A 7831-nucleotide genomic window follows, 5' to 3' on the forward strand; every position below is an offset into this window, starting at 1 on the left:
TTGGGGCTAGTTCCATACTCTTCTTGTGAATTGGCCGCTCATGTCTTTAAACATGTCTTCATCAATTTAAAGGCCAGTGATACATCTTTCTTATAAAGTGTTGCCTCGTGCCTCTTGCCCATTTTTCTATCAGGTTTTAAGATCTTCTAAAAATTCTAAGAGTCATCTTTTGGGTTTGTTTACGGCGTGCATTTTCTACCTCTTAAAATGTTCAGCAGTGTGATGGACCCTGGGTGAGTAAGCAACAAGTGGACACCAGGATGTGAACACTTCACAGGAAACCCAGGGAGACCCACTAAGCCAACAAACTGTCCCCAGGGGTGCACCTCAGGCTGGTTGACCCTACGAGTCAACTAGAAAAACGAGGACTGAGGTGGAGCACACAATCCATTCCCCTTTCCTCCAGAGCCAACCAGATCAATGAGAGACCATGGGAACTAGATGCACAGGACAGGATGACTCAGTGTTTCGTCCAAGAAGCTGGAAGCTCGTGGCAGCTGCTCGTGGAAATGAATTCCACCATGGTTTTGGCTGTGAGGTCAGCTCCAAGGGAGCTTCCGGCAAGAAAACAAGATGAGAAAAGAGATTTGGAGGGCACGTGTTGAGAAGACCTTGCACACAAGGGGTGGGCAAGCTCCACCCCTTGCTGGGAATACTAATCAGCCGCAGGTGGGCATTTCCTGCATGGGACCCCCCAGCACAACCTGAAACATGCATTTCTCTGCCCCTTCCCCATCACCCTGTTCAAACCCAAGCCTGGGTAGTACTCCTAGTGAGGTGACCCTGAGTCCTAGACTTGAAATGGGACAGTTCCGTGTGGAGCAAGGGCAAGTGTATTCACTGCATTCTCACAGCCTGAAGACAAGGGTTTCTGACTGGAGACCAGAAAACGGAGGCGAGTTCCGGGAACACTGAGACAAGGAGGCGGGATGGAAAGGTTTCTGTCGGCTGCCCAGAATTCAATGGGCTTCAAGGTGCATTAAGACCACACTGCAGGAGGAATGTGGAATGATTCTCGCTTCCACAGACACTTAAACACAGCCTAGTTGTCATGGAGGGATTTCAGGCAAGGTATTAAACACTAGACAATGGTGAAAGGTGAGAGAGAACAGAATGAAAGCCCGAGCAGTGTGGCTGAGGGGAAGGTTTGGAGGAGATGCACTCTGCCTGCTGTGTGACCCATCAGAGTTGACGTAGAGAGATGAGGGTGGCAGGTGAGTTTGGAGGCCTCTTTAGGGCATTAAAAATGCCACATTTCTCCCACAAAATCATCTGCATTGCTCCCCATCCCCCGCTAGACATGTCAGGATGGGGCTTTGTGATGTCAAGCCTCACCCAGGGCCACCATTGCCTGGGGAAGAGACTTGCTGACCTCATAAAGCATGAGGGTGAGGCTCCATGGGGACGGCTATATATAGGGGTGCTCAGGGGCTCTGAGCAGACCACTGGGAGTCCTCAAAATGACTGAGATGACGAGGAAGCCAAAAGGCTCCAGAGTACTTATGGAACATGCGCCTCCTGTTACCCAGGAGAAGATGAAGACCTCCTATCAATTGAGGTCCAGAAAAAATGTCAAGGTGAGCTGAACCCAGCCAAACTCCTCTTGCCCATCGACCCCACCCCAAAACACACCCTCCCCTGTCCTTGCCTGGCACATAACCCTTCTCTGCCCACACCCCTTCTGCTGAAGCCATCGTTCCCACCTGTCTTCACACTCTTCCCTAAACCAGTGCCATTCTTTGCTCCCTCTCTTGTTTTCTCCAGGTGGCCAGGGTAACCGCGAGGGTGAATGATCCCATTCCCGCAAAGATGCCTAAGAAAACTCACAAGACTCACGCCACAAAGAAGCTTAAGAATATCCGAGGCTCAAAGCTCTGTAGCCAGTGCTCCAAGGGGAATGAAGAGCTGAATGAGAACGAACGAGAGGAGGTCCCAGAGACCATGGAGACTCCTGCCATTCCAGCTAATCAGAACGAACGAGAGGATGTCCCAGAGACCAAGGAGACCCCTGCCATTCCAGTTAATCAGAACGAACGAGAGGAGGTCCCACAGACCATGGAGACCCCTGCCATTCCAGGTAATCAGAACGAACGAGAGGAGGTCCCACAGACCATGGAGACCCCTGCCCTTCCAGCTAATCAGAACGAACCAGAGGAGGTCCCAAAGACCATGGAGACCCCTGCCATTCCAGCTGGACCAGTGGACAGCCAGTGACTTTGGGGCATGGCTAGAGACCTCAGAAATCCTCAGGGGTCTCGCCGCTGAGTACTGGCCAACACTACAGATGCTGAATATTACAGCAACCGCATACATTAATAACAAAAATAAAATCAAATCAACCTGATATGAAATTAGGTTTGTCTCTGAGTTCTCTGATAGTGGGGTGCAGAGAGGGCAGGGAAGGGATAAGTGTGTGAGGAGGGAGGGAGATGGCTTCTGTGGAGTTGGAGGTGGGACCAGAAGGTCCAGGTTGCCAGAAAGTAGGGGGAAGAGCTGGTTCCAGACTGAGCTTCAAAGACACACTTCCCATGGGAGAAGAGGAAGAGGACTTGGTGTTTCTCTGTGTGAGTGCAGAGATGGACACTTAGCTGGGGAGCTGTGTCGTGTGCGGGGGAGGGGGGCAGTGCCATTTGTTCCAAAGGCATACAAAGGAGCTGCCCCATCAAGAGAATGGAATATTGACATTTGCAGCAACATGGAAGGTAGAATATTGAGTAAAATAACTCAGACAGAGATAGACAAATAATGTATGATATCACTTATAGAATCTAAACATACCGCAAAGTAGAGAATATGATAATAATGGAGGTGCACAAATATAGAGAAGCATCTACTGGTTACCAGCGGGGAGGGGAAGAGGGCGGGACAATACAGAGGTGGGGGAGTGGGAGGCACGCAGTGATACTTAGGTGGAAGATGAGCTCAGGGATGCATTGTACAACATGGGGAATAGAGCCAGGACTTTGTTATAGCGATAAATGGAAAGCAAGCTTTAACAGTTGTATAATAAGAAAGAAAAGGAAAGAAAGAGGGGGGAGGAAGGAGGGAAGAAAGGAAGGAAAAGAATGGTGTTTTTGGAGGTCAAAGAGCCAATAGTGATTCGGCGCTTTTTAGCAAAGGAATCTATTTTATTTTTTTTTAATTTATTTATTTTAATTGGAGGCTAATTGCTTTACGATACTGTGGTGGTTTTTGCCATACATTGACATGAATCAGCCATGGGTGTACATGTGTTCCCCATCCTGATCCCCCCTCCCACCTCCCTCCCCATCCCATCCCTCTGGGTCATCCCAGTGCACCAGCCCTGAGCACCCTGTCATATGCATCGAACATGGACTGGCTATCCCTTTCACATATGATAATATACATGTTTCAATGCTATTCTGTCAGATCAACCCACCCTCGCCTTCTCCCACAGAGTCCAAAAGACTATTCTCTACATCTGTGTCTCTTTTGCTGTCTCGCATATAGGGTTATCATTACCATCTTTCTAAATTCCATATATATGCCTTCGTAAAGTGTATTGGTGTTTTTCTTTCTGACTTACTTCACTCTGTATAATAAGCTCCAGTTTCATCTACCTCATTAGAACGGATTCAAATGTGTTCTTTTTATGGCTGAGCAATATTCCATTGTGTCTATGTACCACAGCTTTCTTACCCATTTGTCTGCTGATGGACATCTAGGTTGCTCCCATGCCCTGGCTATTGTAAACAGTGCTGTGATGAACATTGGGGCACACGTGTCTTTTTCACTTCTGGGTGAATCACGATTTGAATGAGGAGAAACCATGATGACTATTAGCCTCTTAGTGGGAAACCCTGCACACGAGTTTGGTTGAAGGAGTGGGACCAAAGTTGGTGATGGTTGTTTCAAACCGTCTGAGAGTGCTCAGATGGACATGTGGGGTGCTGTCCTGCTGGGGGACATCTCTGGTTGCTCTGTTCTCACCAGCAACGGAGGATTTTCTTTCCTTGCTTTCATTTCCCTTGTTTCCCTTTCTCCCTCTTTCCTCCCTACCTGCCTTTCTTTCACAAACATTCAATGTGCTGCGCTGTGCTGTGCTTCATTGCTCAGCCGGGTCCACCTCTTTGTGACCCCATGGACTGTAGCCCGCCAGGCTCCTCTGTCCATGGGGATTCTCCAGGCAAGCATACTCGAGCAGGCTGCCATTCCCCGCTCCAGGGGATCTTCCCAACCCAGGGATTGAATCCTGGTCTCCCATGGTGCATGTGGGTTTTTTTTTTTTTTTTTTTTTTTTACTGTCTGAGCCATCAGGAAACCCTTATAATGGGCTTCATCTGACACTATGTTTTTCCTATCTGTAAGATCAAATGGGGTCTATTTTAGGATTTCCATGTCTCTCCTTACTTTTACAACACACAAAACACACTTATGCCAAGTATCTTAATGTCTCTGTCTGCAATTACTAAAATCTATGCCACTTCTGCCTGAGTTTCAGTTCTCAAGGGAATTTTAGTATGATTTTTCTTACTTTCGTGAGATTTAATATGTTCTTAACGTGGTTTGGGGCTAGTTCCATACTCTTCTTGTGAATTGGCCGCTCATGTCTTTAAACATGTCTTCATCAATTTAAAGGCCAGTGATACATCTTTCTTATAAAGTGTTGCCTCGTGCCTCTTGCCCATTTTTCTATCAGGTTTTAAGATCTTCTAAAAATTCTAAGAGTCATCTTTTGGGTTTGTTTACGGCGTGCATTTTCTACCTCTTAAAATGTTCAGCAGTGTGATGGACCCTGGGTGAGTAAGCAACAAGTGGACACCAGGATGTGAACACTTCACAGGAAACCCAGGGAGACCCACTAAGCCAACAAACTGTCCCCAGGGGTGCACCTCAGGCTGGTTGACCCTACGAGTCAACTAGAAAAACGAGGACTGAGGTGGAGCACACAATCCATTCCCCTTTCCTCCAGAGCCAACCAGATCAATGAGAGACCATGGGAACTAGATGCACAGGACAGGATGACTCAGTGTTTCGTCCAAGAAGCTGGAAGCTCGTGGCAGCTGCTCGTGGAAATGAATTCCACCATGGTTTTGGCTGTGAGGTCAGCTCCAAGGGAGCTTCCGGCAAGAAAACAAGATGAGAAAAGAGATTTGGAGGGCACGTGTTGAGAAGACCTTGCACACAAGGGGTGGGCAAGCTCCACCCCTTGCTGGGAATACTAATCAGCCGCAGGTGGGCATTTCCTGCATGGGACCCCCCAGCACAACCTGAAACATGCATTTCTCTGCCCCTTCCCCATCACCCTGTTCAAACCCAAGCCTGGGTAGTACTCCTAGTGAGGTGACCCTGAGTCCTAGACTTGAAATGGGACAGTTCCGTGTGGAGCAAGGGCAAGTGTATTCACTGCATTCTCACAGCCTGAAGACAAGGGTTTCTGACTGGAGACCAGAAAACGGAGGCGAGTTCCGGGAACACTGAGACAAGGAGGCGGGATGGAAAGGTTTCTGTCGGCTGCCCAGAATTCAATGGGCTTCAAGGTGCATTAAGACCACACTGCAGGAGGAATGTGGAATGATTCTCGCTTCCACAGACACTTAAACACAGCCTAGTTGTCATGGAGGGATTTCAGGCAAGGTATTAAACACTAGACAATGGTGAAAGGTGAGAGAGAACAGAATGAAAGCCCGAGCAGTGTGGCTGAGGGGAAGGTTTGGAGGAGATGCACTCTGCCTGCTGTGTGACCCATCAGAGTTGACGTAGAGAGATGAGGGTGGCAGGTGAGTTTGGAGGCCTCTTTAGGGCATTAAAAATGCCACATTTCTCCCACAAAATCATCTGCATTGCTCCCCATCCCCCGCTAGACATGTCAGGATGGGGCTTTGTGATGTCAAGCCTCACCCAGGGCCACCATTGCCTGGGGAAGAGACTTGCTGACCTCATAAAGCATGAGGGTGAGGCTCCATGGGGACGGCTATATATAGGGGTGCTCAGGGGCTCTGAGCAGACCACTGGGAGTCCTCAAAATGACTGAGATGACGAGGAAGCCAAAAGGCTCCAGAGTACTTATGGAACATGCGCCTCCTGTTACCCAGGAGAAGATGAAGACCTCCTATCAATTGAGGTCCAGAAAAAATGTCAAGGTGAGCTGAACCCAGCCAAACTCCTCTTGCCCATCGACCCCACCCCAAAACACACCCTCCCCTGTCCTTGCCTGGCACATAACCCTTCTCTGCCCACACCCCTTCTGCTGAAGCCATCGTTCCCACCTGTCTTCACACTCTTCCCTAAACCAGTGCCATTCTTTGCTCCCTCTCTTGTTTTCTCCAGGTGGCCAGGGTAACCGCGAGGGTGAATGATCCCATTCCCGCAAAGATGCCTAAGAAAACTCACAAGACTCACGCCACAAAGAAGCTTAAGAATATCCGAGGCTCAAAGCTCTGTAGCCAGTGCTCCAAGGGGAATGAAGAGCTGAATGAGAACGAACGAGAGGAGGTCCCAGAGACCATGGAGACTCCTGCCATTCCAGCTAATCAGAACGAACGAGAGGATGTCCCAGAGACCAAGGAGACCCCTGCCATTCCAGTTAATCAGAACGAACGAGAGGAGGTCCCAAAGACCATGGAGACCCCTGCCATTCCAGGTAATCAGAACGAACGAGAGGAGGTCCCACAGACCATGGAGACCCCTGCCCTTCCAGCTAATCAGAACGAACCAGAGGAGGTCCCAAAGACCATGGAGACCCCTGCCATTCCAGCTGGACCAGTGGACAGCCAGTGACTTTGGGGCATGGCTAGAGACCTCAGAAATCCTCAGGGGTCTCGCCGCTGAGTACTGGCCAACAGTACAGATGCTGAATATTACAGCAACCGCATACATTAATAACGAAAATAAAATCAAATCAACCTGATATGAAATTAGGTTTGTCTCTGAGTTCTCTGATAGTGGGGTGCAGAGAGGGCAGGGAAGGGATAAGTGTGTGAGGAGGGAGGGAGATGGCTTCTGTGGAGTTGGAGGTGGGACCAGAAGGTCCAGGTTGCCAGAAAGTAGGGGGAAGAGCTGGTTCCAGACTGAGCTTCAAAGACACACTTCCCATGGGAGAAGAGGAAGAGGACTTGGTGTTTCTCTGTGTGAGTGCAGAGATGGACACTTAGCTGGGGAGCTGTGTCGTGTGCGGGGGAGGGGGGCAGTGCCATTTGTTCCAAAGGCATACAAAGGAGCTGCCCCATCAAGAGAATGGAATATTGACATTTGCAGCAACATGGAAGGTAGAATATTGAGTGAAATAACTCAGACAGAGATAGACAAATAATGTATGATATCACTTATAGAATGTAAACATTCCGCAAAGTAGAGAATATGATAATAATGGAGGTGCACACATATCGAGAAGCATCTACTGGTTACAAGCTGGGAGTGGAAGAGGGCGGGGCAGTACAGAGGTGGGTGAGTGGGAGGCAGGCAGTGATAGTTATGTGGAAGATGAGCTCAGGGATGCATTGTACAACATGGGGAATAGAGCCAGGACTTTGTTATAGCGATAAATGGAAAGCAAGCTTTAACAGTTGTATAATAAGAAAGAAAAGGAAAGAAAGAGGGGGGAGGAAGGAGGGAAGAAAGGAAGGAAAAGAATGGTGTTTTTGGAGGTCAAAGAGCCAATAGTGATTAGGCCCTTTTTAGCAAAGGAATCTATTTTATTTTTTTTTTAATTTATTTATTTTAATTGGAGGCTAATTGCTTTACGATACTGTGGTGGTTTTTGCCATACATTGACATGAATCAGCCATGGGTGTACATGTGTTCCCCATCCTGATCCCCCCTCCCACCTCCCTCCCCATCCCATCCCTCTGGGTCATCCCAGTGCACCAGC

Source organism: Cervus elaphus, chromosome X, assembly GCF_910594005.1.
Source record: "Cervus elaphus chromosome X, mCerEla1.1, whole genome shotgun sequence".
In the NCBI taxonomy this organism is placed as follows: Eukaryota; Metazoa; Chordata; class Mammalia; order Artiodactyla; family Cervidae; genus Cervus; species Cervus elaphus.